The sequence below is a fragment of the Chiloscyllium punctatum genome, chromosome 30 (genome assembly GCF_047496795.1).
Source record: "Chiloscyllium punctatum isolate Juve2018m chromosome 30, sChiPun1.3, whole genome shotgun sequence".
NCBI lineage: Eukaryota > Metazoa > Chordata > Chondrichthyes > Orectolobiformes > Hemiscylliidae > Chiloscyllium > Chiloscyllium punctatum.
In genome coordinates this window covers 27,147,921-27,162,383 of record NC_092768.1, presented here as the reverse complement: position 1 = coordinate 27,162,383, position 14,463 = coordinate 27,147,921, and the positions used below count along the sequence as shown (strand labels likewise).

The 14,463-nt window shown below is 47.5% G+C and overlaps 9 non-coding genes across 9 annotated transcripts; all 9 read left to right on the top strand.

Annotated features, from left to right (window-relative positions):
• Positions 1-1,469: 1,469 nt before the first annotated feature.
• trnag-gcc (transfer RNA glycine (anticodon GCC)) lies at positions 1,470-1,540 on the top strand. The gene has a single exon. It is a non-coding gene; the product is annotated as a tRNA-Gly (tRNA).
• Positions 1,541-3,080: 1,540 nt separating this feature from the next.
• Positions 3,081-3,151, top strand: trnag-gcc (transfer RNA glycine (anticodon GCC)). The gene has a single exon. It is a non-coding gene; the product is annotated as a tRNA-Gly (tRNA).
• Positions 3,152-4,692: 1,541 nt separating this feature from the next.
• trnag-gcc (transfer RNA glycine (anticodon GCC)) lies at positions 4,693-4,763 on the top strand. Its single transcript has one exon. It is a non-coding gene; the product is annotated as a tRNA-Gly (tRNA).
• Positions 4,764-6,303: 1,540 nt separating this feature from the next.
• Positions 6,304-6,374, top strand: trnag-gcc (transfer RNA glycine (anticodon GCC)). Its single transcript has one exon. It is a non-coding gene; the product is annotated as a tRNA-Gly (tRNA).
• Positions 6,375-7,914: 1,540 nt separating this feature from the next.
• On the top strand, positions 7,915-7,985 carry trnag-gcc (transfer RNA glycine (anticodon GCC)). The gene has a single exon. It is a non-coding gene; the product is annotated as a tRNA-Gly (tRNA).
• A 1,541-nt stretch (positions 7,986-9,526) lies between these two features.
• Positions 9,527-9,597, top strand: trnag-gcc (transfer RNA glycine (anticodon GCC)). Its single transcript has one exon. It is a non-coding gene; the product is annotated as a tRNA-Gly (tRNA).
• Positions 9,598-11,137: 1,540 nt separating this feature from the next.
• Positions 11,138-11,208, top strand: trnag-gcc (transfer RNA glycine (anticodon GCC)). The gene has a single exon. It is a non-coding gene; the product is annotated as a tRNA-Gly (tRNA).
• Positions 11,209-12,748: 1,540 nt separating this feature from the next.
• trnag-gcc (transfer RNA glycine (anticodon GCC)) lies at positions 12,749-12,819 on the top strand. The gene has a single exon. It is a non-coding gene; the product is annotated as a tRNA-Gly (tRNA).
• Positions 12,820-14,359: 1,540 nt separating this feature from the next.
• Positions 14,360-14,430, top strand: trnag-gcc (transfer RNA glycine (anticodon GCC)). Its single transcript has one exon. It is a non-coding gene; the product is annotated as a tRNA-Gly (tRNA).
• The last annotated feature ends 33 nt before the right edge of the window (positions 14,431-14,463 follow it).

The window sequence follows — 14,463 nt, the reverse complement described above, 5'->3', positions numbered from 1 at the left end:
CTTCGCCTGGCTGCGTGCACTCGCTAATGTCCTGCTGCGCGGTAAACAGGGTGTGTTCACTCAGCGTGTGGGATGGGATCGGATGGAAACGTCCGCTCTGCAGACTCCGTTTTTGAGCATTTTCATGGCGCAATCCATAGTTTTCTGGCATTAAGTAAAATCGACATAGTGAGATGACCGGCCGTGAGCCCAGAATGATGGGCCAGACTCCATACGCCGAATGAGATGAGAGTGGTGCTGGAAAAGCACAGCGGGGCAGGCAGCATCCGAGGACCGGCAAAATCGACCTCTCGAGCAGGAGTCCTTCATCAGGAAGGGTACTGTCATATATCCAAACATCTTCTGCTGCTTCATCAGTGACCTTCCTTCTGTCATATAGTCAGAAGTGGGCATTTTTGTTCACGATTGCATCATGGTAGCACCACTGACAACTCCTCAGATACTGAAGCAGACCATACTAGGTTCAAATGCAGAAAGCCAATGCCCTCTGACGAACGCAATCGTCTTTCTTTGTGCTCGATGGGAATCCAACCAGCGGATAAACAAAGATTGGAAACCTTCTCAGTTCTTCACGACAGAGCGTCATTGATGTTCTAGTATTGAATATCTTTGAATAATGAGTGGCATAGACAGAGTCAATAGCCCGAGTCATAGTTTGAAGATATCAGGAGGAAAGTATCGAGGAGACGTCAGAGGTAGGTTCTTTACGCAGAGAGTTGTGAATGCATGGAAGGGGTTGCCAGCCCGTCCAGTTGGAAGCAGAGTCATTGGCGTCATTTCAGGAACTGCTGGACGGGCACATGGAGAGCAGTGAGTTGAGGATTGCGTAGGTTACATTACATTCGGGTAGAACCTCGGCACAACATCGTGGGCCAAAGGGCCTGTTCTGTTCTGGCCTTTTGTATGTTCTATGCTCTAGTTGAGGCTGGATTGGAGAAATCGTTGGAATGCTTCCAAAACCAAGAGATGGGCCGGAAAGTGAAGTTGATCATGAACTATAGCGAGCAGGCTTGATCTGCGGGCTATTCCTACCACCATCTCTATGTTGTTGTGTTTCAAAATATGAGCTGTGCTGACTGTGTGCACATAATACGTTAATGTTATAATTTAAGTAGAACCCATTTCCATTTTAAGAATAGCGTTCTCCACTTGGTCAGGAAGCATCTAGGCAAACTATAATTTGCAAGTAATAATCTTGAGCCTCGAATCCTAGTCGTATTATTTACTTTATATATCTTGAAATAAAGAAACAGCGTTCAGATAAAATCCAACTAGTCAAACAAACAGCGCTTCATTGCGAGTTTCCTACTTGGTTTCTCGCTATATCAGCAATGGAGAAAGTCAGGGCTGCAGATGCTGGAGATTGGAGTCGGCATGCTGCGCCACAGGACAGAATATCAAGAATACCGGTTTAGTTTCCTGCTGGAGTTCAAACTGTAGTAAAGTTCTAGCGGGGCCCGCCCGCAGGTGCATTGGTGGTTCAGTGGTAGAATTCTCGCCTGCCACGCGGGAGGCCCGGGTCCGATTCCCGGCCAATGCAACGCATTGCAGCACCCTTTATTTCAAATGCTGCCCGGCTCGAACAGAGTTCGGCCCGATGCCCCGGGTTTGCTTCGCCTGGCTGCGTGCACTCGCCAATGTCCTGCTGCGCGATAAACAGGGTGTGTTCGATCAGCGTGTGGGATGGGATCGGATGGAAACGTCCGCTCTGCAGGCTCCGTTTTTGAGCATTTTCATGGCGCAATCCATAGTTTTCTGGCATTAAGTAAAATCGACATAGTGAGATGACCGGCCGTGAGCCCAGAATGATGGGCCAGACTCCATACACCGACTGAGATGAGAGTGGTGCTGGAAAAGCACAGCGGGGCAGGCAGCATCCGAGGACCGGCAAAATCGACCTCTCGAGCAGGAGTCCTTCATCAGGAAGGGTACTGTCATATATCCAAACATCTTCTGCTGCTTCATCAGTGACCTTCCTTCTGTCATATAGTCAGAAGTGGGCATTTTTGTTCACGATTGCATCATGGTAGCACCACTGACAACTCCTCAGATACTGAAGCAGACCATACTAGGTTCAAATGCAGAAAGCCAATGCCCTCTGACGAACGCAATCGCCTTTTTTTGTGCTCGATGGGAATCCAACCAGCGGATAAACAAAGATTGGAAACCTTCTCAGTTCTTCACGACAGAGCGTCATTGATGTTCTAGTATTGAATATCTTTGAATAATGAGTGGCATAGACAGAGTCAATAGCCCGAGTCATAGTTTGAAGATATCAGGAGGAAAGTATCGAGGAGACGTCAGAGGTAGGTTCTTTACGCAGAGAGTTGTGAATGCATGGAAGGGGTTGCCAGCCCGTCCACTTGGAAGCAGAGTCATTGGCGTCATTTAAGGAACTGCTGGACGGGCACATGGAGAGCAGTGAGTTGAGGATTGCGTAGGTTACATTACATTCGGGTAGAACCTCGGCACAACATCGTGGGCCAAAGGGCCTGTTCTGTTCTGGCCTTTTGTATGTTCTATGCTCTAGTTGAGGCTGGATTGGAGAAATCGTTGGAATGCTTCCAAAACCAAGAGATGGGCCGGAAAGTGAAGTTGATCATGAACTATAGCGAGCAGGCTTGATCTGCGGGCTATTCCTACCACCATCTCTATGTTGTTGTGTTTCAAAATATGAGCTGTGCTGACTGTGTGCACATAATACGTTAATGTTATAATTTAAGTAGAACCCATTTCCATTTTAAGAATAGCGTTCTCCACTTGGTCAGGAAGCATCTAGGCAAACTATAATTTGCAAGTAATAATCTTGAGCCTCGAATCCTAGTCGTATTATTTACTTTATATATCTTGAAATAAAGAAACAGCGTTCAGATAAAATCCAACTAGTCAAACAAACAGCGCTTCATTGCGAGTTTCCTACTTGGTTTCTCGCTATATCAGCAATGGAGAAAGTCAGGGCTGCAGATGCTGGAGATTGGAGTCGGCATGCTGCGCCACAGGACAGAATATCAAGAATACCGGTTTAGTTTCCTGCTGGAGTTCAAACTGTAGTAAAGTTCTAGCGGGGCCCGCCCGCAGGTGCATTGGTGGTTCAGTGGTAGAATTCTCGCCTGCCACGCGGGAGGCCCGGGTTCGATTCCCGGCCAATGCAACGCATTGCAGCACCCTTTATTTCAAATGCTGCACGGCTCGAACAGAGTTAGGCCCGATGCCCCGGGTTTGCTTCGCCTGGCTGCGTGCACTCGCCAATGTCCTGCTGCGCGATAAACAGGGTGTGTTCAATCATGCGTGTGGGATGGGATCGGATGGAAACGTCCGCTCTGCAGACTCCGTTTTTGAGCATTTTCATGGCGCAATCCATAGTTTTCTGGCATTAAGTAAAATCGACATAGTGAGATGACCGGCCGTGAGCCCAGAATGATGGGCCAGACTCCATACGCCGAATGAGATGAGAGTGGTGCTGGAAAAGCACAGCGGGGCAGGCAGCATCCGAGGACCGGCAAAATCGACCTCTCGAGCAGGAGTCCTTCATCAGGAAGGGTACTGTCATATATCCAAACATCTTCTGCTGCTTCATCAGTGACCTTCCTTCTGTCATATAGTCAGAAGTGGGCATTTATGTTCACGATTGCATCATGGTAGCACCACCGAAAACTCCTCAGATACTGAAGCAGACCATACTAGGTTCAAATGCAGAAAGCCAATGCCCTCTGACGAACGCAATCGTCTTTCTTTGTGCTCGATGGGAATCCAACCAGCGGATAAACAAAGATTGGAAACCTTCTCAGTTCTTCACGACAGAGCGTCATTGATGTTCTAGTATTGAATATCTTTGAATAATGAGTGGCATAGACAGAGTCAATAGCCCGAGTCATAGTTTGAAGATATCAGGAGGAAAGTATCGAGGAGACGTCAGAGGTAGGTTCTTTACGCAGAGAGTTGTGAATGCATGGAATGGGTTGCCAGCCCGTCCAGTTGGAAGCAGGGTCATTGGCGTCATTTAAGGAACTGCTGGACGGGCACATGGAGAGCAGTGAGTTGAGGATTGCGTAGGTTACATTACATTCGGGTTGAACCTCGGCACAACATCGTGGGCCAAAGGGCCTGTTCTGTTCTGGCCTTTTGTATGTTCTATGCTCTAGTTGAGGCTGGATTGGAGAAATCGTTGGAATGCTTCCAAAACCAAGAGATGGGCCGGAAAGTGAAGTTGATCATGAACTATAGCGAGCAGGCTTGATCTGCGGGCTATTCCTACCACCATCTCTATGTTGTTGTGTTTCAAAATATGAGCTGTGCTGACTGTGTGCACATAATACGTTAATGTTATAATTTAAGTAGAACTCATTTCCATTTTAAGAATAGCGTTCTCCACTTGGTCAGGAAGCATCTAGGCAAACTATAATTTGCAAGTAATAATCTTGAGCCTCGAATCCTTGTCGTATTATTTACTTTATATATTTTGAAATAAAGAAACAGCGTTCAGATAAAATCCAACTAGTCAAACAAACAGCGCTTCATTGCGAGTTTCCTACTTAGTTTCTCGCTATATCAGCAATGGAGAAAGTCAGGGCTGCAGATGCTGGAGATTGGAGTCGGCATGCTGCGCCACAGGACAGAATATCAAGAATACCGGTTTAGTTTCCTGCTGGAGTTCAAACTGTAGTAAAGTTCTAGCGGGGCCCGCCCGCAGGTGCATTGGTGGTTCAGTGGTAGAATTCTCGCCTGCCACGCGGGAGGCCCGGATTCGATTCCCGGCCAATGCAACGCATTGCAGCACCCTTTATTTCAAATGCTGCACGGCTCGAACAGAGTTCGGCCCCATGCCACGGGTTTGCTTCGCCTGGCTGCGTGCACTCGCTAATGTCCTGCTGCGCGGTAAACAGGGTGTGTTCACTCAGCGTGTGGGATGGGATCGGATGGAAACGTCCGCTCTGCAGACTCCGTTTTTGAGCATTTTCATGGCGCAATCCATAGTTTTCTGGCATTAAGTAAAATCGACATAGTGAGATGACCGGCCGTGAGCCCAGAATGATGGGCCAGACTCCATACGCCGAATGAGATGAGAGTGGTGCTGGAAAAGCACAGCGGGGCAGGCAGCATCCGAGGACCGGCAAAATCGACCTCTCGAGCAGGAGTCCTTCATCAGGAAGGGTACTGTCATATATCCAAACATCTTCTGCTGCTTCATCAGTGACCTTCCTTCTGTCATATAGTCAGAAGTGGGCATTTTTGTTCACGATTGCATCATGGTAGCACCACTGACAACTCCTCAGATACTGAAGCAGACCATACTAGGTTCAAATGCAGAAAGCCAATGCCCTCTGACGAACGCAATCGTCTTTCTTTGTGCTCGATGGGAATCCAACCAGCGGATAAACAAAGATTGGAAACCTTCTCAGTTCTTCACGACAGAGCGTCATTGATGTTCTAGTATTGAATATCTTTGAATAATGAGTGGCATAGACAGAGTCAATAGCCCGAGTCATAGTTTGAAGATATCAGGAGGAAAGTATCGAGGAGACGTCAGAGGTAGGTTCTTTACGCAGAGAGTTGTGAATGCATGGAAGGGGTTGCCAGCCCGTCCAGTTGGAAGCAGAGTCATTGGCGTCATTTCAGGAACTGCTGGACGGGCACATGGAGAGCAGTGAGTTGAGGATTGCGTAGGTTACATTACATTCGGGTAGAACCTCGGCACAACATCGTGGGCCAAAGGGCCTGTTCTGTTCTGGCCTTTTGTATGTTCTATGCTCTAGTTGAGGCTGGATTGGAGAAATCGTTGGAATGCTTCCAAAACCAAGAGATGGGCCGGAAAGTGAAGTTGATCATGAACTATAGCGAGCAGGCTTGATCTGCGGGCTATTCCTACCACCATCTCTATGTTGTTGTGTTTCAAAATATGAGCTGTGCTGACTGTGTGCACATAATACGTTAATGTTATAATTTAAGTAGAACCCATTTCCATTTTAAGAATAGCGTTCTCCACTTGGTCAGGAAGCATCTAGGCAAACTATAATTTGCAAGTAATAATCTTGAGCCTCGAATCCTAGTCGTATTATTTACTTTATATATCTTGAAATAAAGAAACAGCGTTCAGATAAAATCCAACTAGTCAAACAAACAGCGCTTCATTGCGAGTTTCCTACTTGGTTTCTCGCTATATCAGCAATGGAGAAAGTCAGGGCTGCAGATGCTGGAGATTGGAGTCGGCATGCTGCGCCACAGGACAGAATATCAAGAATACCGGTTTAGTTTCCTGCTGGAGTTCAAACTGTAGTAAAGTTCTAGCGGGGCCCGCCCGCAGGTGCATTGGTGGTTCAGTGGTAGAATTCTCGCCTGCCACGCGGGAGGCCCGGGTCCGATTCCCGGCCAATGCAACGCATTGCAGCACCCTTTATTTCAAATGCTGCCCGGCTCGAACAGAGTTCGGCCCGATGCCCCGGGTTTGCTTCGCCTGGCTGCGTGCACTCGCCAATGTCCTGCTGCGCGATAAACAGGGTGTGTTCGATCAGCGTGTGGGATGGGATCGGATGGAAACGTCCGCTCTGCAGGCTCCGTTTTTGAGCATTTTCATGGCGCAATCCATAGTTTTCTGGCATTAAGTAAAATCGACATAGTGAGATGACCGGCCGTGAGCCCAGAATGATGGGCCAGACTCCATACACCGACTGAGATGAGAGTGGTGCTGGAAAAGCACAGCGGGGCAGGCAGCATCCGAGGACCGGCAAAATCGACCTCTCGAGCAGGAGTCCTTCATCAGGAAGGGTACTGTCATATATCCAAACATCTTCTGCTGCTTCATCAGTGACCTTCCTTCTGTCATATAGTCAGAAGTGGGCATTTTTGTTCACGATTGCATCATGGTAGCACCACTGACAACTCCTCAGATACTGAAGCAGACCATACTAGGTTCAAATGCAGAAAGCCAATGCCCTCTGACGAACGCAATCGCCTTTTTTTGTGCTCGATGGGAATCCAACCAGCGGATAAACAAAGATTGGAAACCTTCTCAGTTCTTCACGACAGAGCGTCATTGATGTTCTAGTATTGAATATCTTTGAATAATGAGTGGCATAGACAGAGTCAATAGCCCGAGTCATAGTTTGAAGATATCAGGAGGAAAGTATCGAGGAGACGTCAGAGGTAGGTTCTTTACGCAGAGAGTTGTGAATGCATGGAAGGGGTTGCCAGCCCGTCCACTTGGAAGCAGAGTCATTGGCGTCATTTAAGGAACTGCTGGACGGGCACATGGAGAGCAGTGAGTTGAGGATTGCGTAGGTTACATTACATTCGGGTAGAACCTCGGCACAACATCGTGGGCCAAAGGGCCTGTTCTGTTCTGGCCTTTTGTATGTTCTATGCTCTAGTTGAGGCTGGATTGGAGAAATCGTTGGAATGCTTCCAAAACCAAGAGATGGGCCGGAAAGTGAAGTTGATCATGAACTATAGCGAGCAGGCTTGATCTGCGGGCTATTCCTACCACCATCTCTATGTTGTTGTGTTTCAAAATATGAGCTGTGCTGACTGTGTGCACATAATACGTTAATGTTATAATTTAAGTAGAACCCATTTCCATTTTAAGAATAGCGTTCTCCACTTGGTCAGGAAGCATCTAGGCAAACTATAATTTGCAAGTAATAATCTTGAGCCTCGAATCCTAGTCGTATTATTTACTTTATATATCTTGAAATAAAGAAACAGCGTTCAGATAAAATCCAACTAGTCAAACAAACAGCGCTTCATTGCGAGTTTCCTACTTGGTTTCTCGCTATATCAGCAATGGAGAAAGTCAGGGCTGCAGATGCTGGAGATTGGAGTCGGCATGCTGCGCCACAGGACAGAATATCAAGAATACCGGTTTAGTTTCCTGCTGGAGTTCAAACTGTAGTAAAGTTCTAGCGGGGCCCGCCCGCAGGTGCATTGGTGGTTCAGTGGTAGAATTCTCGCCTGCCACGCGGGAGGCCCGGGTTCGATTCCCGGCCAATGCAACGCATTGCAGCACCCTTTATTTCAAATGCTGCACGGCTCGAACAGAGTTAGGCCCGATGCCCCGGGTTTGCTTCGCCTGGCTGCGTGCACTCGCCAATGTCCTGCTGCGCGATAAACAGGGTGTGTTCAATCATGCGTGTGGGATGGGATCGGATGGAAACGTCCGCTCTGCAGACTCCGTTTTTGAGCATTTTCATGGCGCAATCCATAGTTTTCTGGCATTAAGTAAAATCGACATAGTGAGATGACCGGCCGTGAGCCCAGAATGATGGGCCAGACTCCATACGCCGAATGAGATGAGAGTGGTGCTGGAAAAGCACAGCGGGGCAGGCAGCATCCGAGGACCGGCAAAATCGACCTCTCGAGCAGGAGTCCTTCATCAGGAAGGGTACTGTCATATATCCAAACATCTTCTGCTGCTTCATCAGTGACCTTCCTTCTGTCATATAGTCAGAAGTGGGCATTTATGTTCACGATTGCATCATGGTAGCACCACCGAAAACTCCTCAGATACTGAAGCAGACCATACTAGGTTCAAATGCAGAAAGCCAATGCCCTCTGACGAACGCAATCGTCTTTCTTTGTGCTCGATGGGAATCCAACCAGCGGATAAACAAAGATTGGAAACCTTCTCAGTTCTTCACGACAGAGCGTCATTGATGTTCTAGTATTGAATATCTTTGAATAATGAGTGGCATAGACAGAGTCAATAGCCCGAGTCATAGTTTGAAGATATCAGGAGGAAAGTATCGAGGAGACGTCAGAGGTAGGTTCTTTACGCAGAGAGTTGTGAATGCATGGAATGGGTTGCCAGCCCGTCCAGTTGGAAGCAGGGTCATTGGCGTCATTTAAGGAACTGCTGGACGGGCACATGGAGAGCAGTGAGTTGAGGATTGCGTAGGTTACATTACATTCGGGTTGAACCTCGGCACAACATCGTGGGCCAAAGGGCCTGTTCTGTTCTGGCCTTTTGTATGTTCTATGCTCTAGTTGAGGCTGGATTGGAGAAATCGTTGGAATGCTTCCAAAACCAAGAGATGGGCCGGAAAGTGAAGTTGATCATGAACTATAGCGAGCAGGCTTGATCTGCGGGCTATTCCTACCACCATCTCTATGTTGTTGTGTTTCAAAATATGAGCTGTGCTGACTGTGTGCACATAATACGTTAATGTTATAATTTAAGTAGAACTCATTTCCATTTTAAGAATAGCGTTCTCCACTTGGTCAGGAAGCATCTAGGCAAACTATAATTTGCAAGTAATAATCTTGAGCCTCGAATCCTTGTCGTATTATTTACTTTATATATTTTGAAATAAAGAAACAGCGTTCAGATAAAATCCAACTAGTCAAACAAACAGCGCTTCATTGCGAGTTTCCTACTTGGTTTCTCGCTATATCAGCAATGGAGAAAGTCAGGGCTGCAGATGCTGGAGATTGGAGTCGGCATGCTGCGCCACAGGACAGAATATCAAGAATACCGGTTTAGTTTCCTGCTGGAGTTCAAACTGTAGTAAAGTTCTAGCGGGGCCCGCCCGCAGGTGCATTGGTGGTTCAGTGGTAGAATTCTCGCCTGCCACGCGGGAGGCCCGGGTTCGATTCCCGGCCAATGCAACGCATTACAGCACCCTTTATTTCAAATGCTGCACGGCTCGAACAGAGTTCGGCCCCATGCCACGGGTTTGCTTCGCCTGGCTGCGTGCACTCGCCCATGTCTTGCTGCGCGATAAACAGGGTGTGTTCACTCAGCGTGTGAGATGGGATCGGATGGAAACGTCCGCTCTGCAGACTCCGTTTTTGAGCATTTTCATGGCGCAATCCATAGTTTTCTGGCATTAAGTAAAATCGACATAGTGAGATGACCGGCCGTGAGCCCAGAATGATGGGCCAGACTCCATACGCCGAATGAGATGAGAGTGGTGCTGGAAAAGCACAGCGGGGCAGGCAGCATCCGAGGACCGGCAAAATCGACCTCTCGAGCAGGAGTCCTTCATCAGGAAGGGTACTGTCATATATCCAAACATCTTCTGCTGCTTCATCAGTGACCTTCCTTCTGTCATATAGTCAGAAGTGGGCATTTTTGTTCACGATTGCATCATGGTAGCACCACCGAAAACTCCTCAGATACTGAAGCAGACCATACTAGGTTCAAATGCAGAAAGCCAATGCCCTCTGACGAACGCAATCGTCTTTCTTTGTGCTCGATGGGACTCCAACCAGTGGATAAACAAAGATTGGAAACCTTCTCAGTTCTTCACGACAGAGCGTCATTGATGTTCTAGCATTGAATATCTTTGAATAATGAGTGGCACAGACAGAGTCAATAGCCCGAGTCATAGTTTGAAGATATCAGGAGGAAAGTATCGAGGAGACGTCAGAGGTAGGTTCTTTACGCAGAGAGTTGTGAATGCATGGAATGGGTTGCCAGCCCGTCCACTTGGAAGCAGAGTCATTGGCGTCATTTAAGGAACTGCTGGACGGGCACGTGGAGAGCAGTGAGTTGAGGATTGCGTAGGTTACATTACATTCGGGTAGAACCTCGGCACAACATCGTGGGCCAAAGGGCCTGTTCTGTTCTGGCCTTTTGTATGTTCTATGCTCTAGTTGAGGCTGGATTGGAGAAATCGTTGGAATGCTTCCAAAACCAAGAGATGGGCCGGAAAGTGAAGTTGATCATGAACTATAGCGAGCAGGCTTGATCTGCGGGCTATTCCTACCACCATCTCTATGTTGTTGTGTTTCAAAATATGAGCTGTGCTGACTGTGTGCACATAATACGTTAATGTTATAATTTAAGTAGAACTCATTTCCATTTTAAGAATAGCGTTCTCCACTTGGTCAGGAAGCATCTAGGCAAACTATAATTTGCAAGTAATAATCTTGAGCCTCGAATCCTTGTCGTATTATTTACTTTATATATTTTGAAATAAAGAAACAGCGTTCAGATAAAATCCAACTAGTCAAACAAACAGCGCTTCATTGCGAGTTTCCTACTTAGTTTCTCGCTATATCAGCAATGGAGAAAGTCAGGGCTGCAGATGCTGGAGATTGGAGTCGGCATGCTGCGCCACAGGACAGAATATCAAGAATACCGGTTTAGTTTCCTGCTGGAGTTCAAACTGTAGTAAAGTTCTAGCGGGGCCCGCCCGCAGGTGCATTGGTGGTTCAGTGGTAGAATTCTCGCCTGCCACGCGGGAGGCCCGGATTCGATTCCCGGCCAATGCAACGCATTGCAGCACCCTTTATTTCAAATGCTGCCCGGCTCGAACAGAGTTCGGCCCGATGCCCCGGGTTTGCTTCGCCTGGCTGCGTGCACTCGCCAATGTCCTGCTGCGCGATAAACAGGGTGTGTTCGATCAGCGTGTGGGATGGGATCGGATGGAAACGTCCGCTCTGCAGGCTCCGTTTTTGAGCATTTTCATGGCGCAATCCATAGTTTTCTGGCATTAAGTAAAATCGACATAGTGAGATGACCGGCCGTGAGCCCAGAATGATGGGCCAGACTCCATACACCGACTGAGATGAGAGTGGTGCTGGAAAAGCACAGCGGGGCAGGCAGCATCCGAGGACCGGCAAAATCGACCTCTCGAGCAGGAGTCCTTCATCAGGAAGGGTACTGTCATATATCCAAACATCTTCTGCTGCTTCATCAGTGACCTTCCTTCTGTCATATAGTCAGAAGTGGGCATTTTTGTTCACGATTGCATCATGGTAGCACCACTGACAACTCCTCAGATACTGAAGCAGACCATACTAGGTTCAAATGCAGAAAGCCAATGCCCTCTGACGAACGCAATCGCCTTTTTTTGTGCTCGATGGGAATCCAACCAGCGGATAAACAAAGATTGGAAACCTTCTCAGTTCTTCACGACAGAGCGTCATTGATGTTCTAGTATTGAATATCTTTGAATAATGAGTGGCATAGACAGAGTCAATAGCCCGAGTCATAGTTTGAAGATATCAGGAGGAAAGTATCGAGGAGACGTCAGAGGTAGGTTCTTTACGCAGAGAGTTGTGAATGCATGGAAGGGGTTGCCAGCCCGTCCACTTGGAAGCAGAGTCATTGGCGTCATTTAAGGAACTGCTGGACGGGCACATGGAGAGCAGTGAGTTGAGGATTGCGTAGGTTACATTACATTCGGGTAGAACCTCGGCACAACATCGTGGGCCAAAGGGCCTGTTCTGTTCTGGCCTTTTGTATGTTCTATGCTCTAGTTGAGGCTGGATTGGAGAAATCGTTGGAATGCTTCCAAAACCAAGAGATGGGCCGGAAAGTGAAGTTGATCATGAACTATAGCGAGCAGGCTTGATCTGCGGGCTATTCCTACCACCATCTCTATGTTGTTGTGTTTCAAAATATGAGCTGTGCTGACTGTGTGCACATAATACGTTAATGTTATAATTTAAGTAGAACCCATTTCCATTTTAAGAATAGCGTTCTCCACTTGGTCAGGAAGCATCTAGGCAAACTATAATTTGCAAGTAATAATCTTGAGCCTCGAATCCTAGTCGTATTATTTACTTTATATATCTTGAAATAAAGAAACAGCGTTCAGATAAAATCCAACTAGTCAAACAAACAGCGCTTCATTGCGAGTTTCCTACTTGGTTTCTCGCTATATCAGCAATGGAGAAAGTCAGGGCTGCAGATGCTGGAGATTGGAGTCGGCATGCTGCGCCACAGGACAGAATATCAAGAATACCGGTTTAGTTTCCTGCTGGAGTTCAAACTGTAGTAAAGTTCTAGCGGGGCCCGCCCGCAGGTGCATTGGTGGTTCAGTGGTAGAATTCTCGCCTGCCACGCGGGAGGCCCGGGTTCGATTCCCGGCCAATGCAACGCATTGCAGCACCCTTTATTTCAAATGCTGCACGGCTCGAACAGAGTTCGGCCCCATGCCACGGGTTTGCTTCGCCTGGCTGCGTGCACTCGCCAATGTCTTGCTGCGCGATAAACAGGGTGTGTTCACTCAGCGTGTGAGATGGGATCGGATGGAAACGTCCGCTCTGCAGACTCCGTTTTTGAGCATTTTCATGGCGCAATCCATAGTTTTCTGGCATTAAGTAAAATCGACATAGTGAGATGACCGGCCGTGAGCCCAGAATGATGGGCCAGACTCCATACGCCGAATGAGATGAGAGTGGTGCTGGAAAAGCACAGCGGGGCAGGCAGCATCCGAGGACCGGCAAAATCGACCTCTCGAGCAGGAGTCCTTCATCAGGAAGGGTACTGTCATATATCCAAACATCTTCTGCTGCTTCATCAGTGACCTTCCTTCTGTCATATAGTCAGAAGTGGGCATTTTTGTTCACGATTGCATCATGGTAGCACCACCGAAAACTCCTCAGATACTGAAGCAGACCATACTAGGTTCAAATGCAGAAAGCCAATGCCCTCTGACGAACGCAATCGTCTTTCTTTGTGCTCGATGGGACTCCAACCAGTGGATAAACAAAGATTGGAAACCTTCTCAGTTCTTCACGACAGAGCGTCATTGATGTTCTAGCATTGAATATCTTTGAATAATGAGTGGCACAGACAGAGTCAATAGCCCGAGTCATAGTTTGAAGATATCAGGAGGAAAGTATCGAGGAGACGTCAGAGGTAGGTTCTTTACGCAGAGAGTTGTGAATGCATGGAATGGGTTGCCAGCCCGTCCAGTTGGAAGCAGAGTCATTGGCGTCATTTAAGGAACTGCTGGACGGGCACATGGAGAGCAGTGAGTTGAGGATTGCGTAGGTTACATTACATTCGGGTTGAACCTCGGCACAACATCGTGGGCCAAAGGGCCTGTTCTGTTCTGGCCTTTTGTATGTTCTATGCTCTAGTTGAGGCTGGATTGGAGAAATCGTTGGAATGCTTCCAAAACCAAGAGATGGGCCGGAAAGTGAAGTTGATCATGAACTATAGCGAGCAGGCTTGATCTGCGGGCTATTCCTACCACCATCTCTATGTTGTTGTGTTTCAAAATATGAGCTGTGCTGACTGTGTGCACATAATACGTTAATGTTATAATTTAAGTAGAACTCATTTCCATTTTAAGAATAGCGTTCTCCACTTGGTCAGGAAGCATCTAGGCAAACTATAATTTGCAAGTAATAATCTTGAGCCTCGAATCCTTGTCGTATTATTTACTTTATATATTTTGAAATAAAGAAACAGCGTTCAGATAAAATCCAACTAGTCAAACAAACAGCGCTTCATTGCGAGTTTCCTACTTGGTTTCTCGCTATATCAGCAATGGAGAAAGTCAGGGCTGCAGATGCTGGAGATTGGAGTCGGCATGCTGCGCCACAGGACAGAATATCAAGAATACCGGTTTAGTTTCCTGCTGGAGTTCAAACTGTAGTAAAGTTCTAGCGGGGCCCGCCCGCAGGTGCATTGGTGGTTCAGTGGTAGAATTCTCGCCTGCCACGCGGGAGGCCCGGATTCGATTCCCGGCCAATGCAACGCATTGCAGCACCCTTTATTTCAAATGCTGC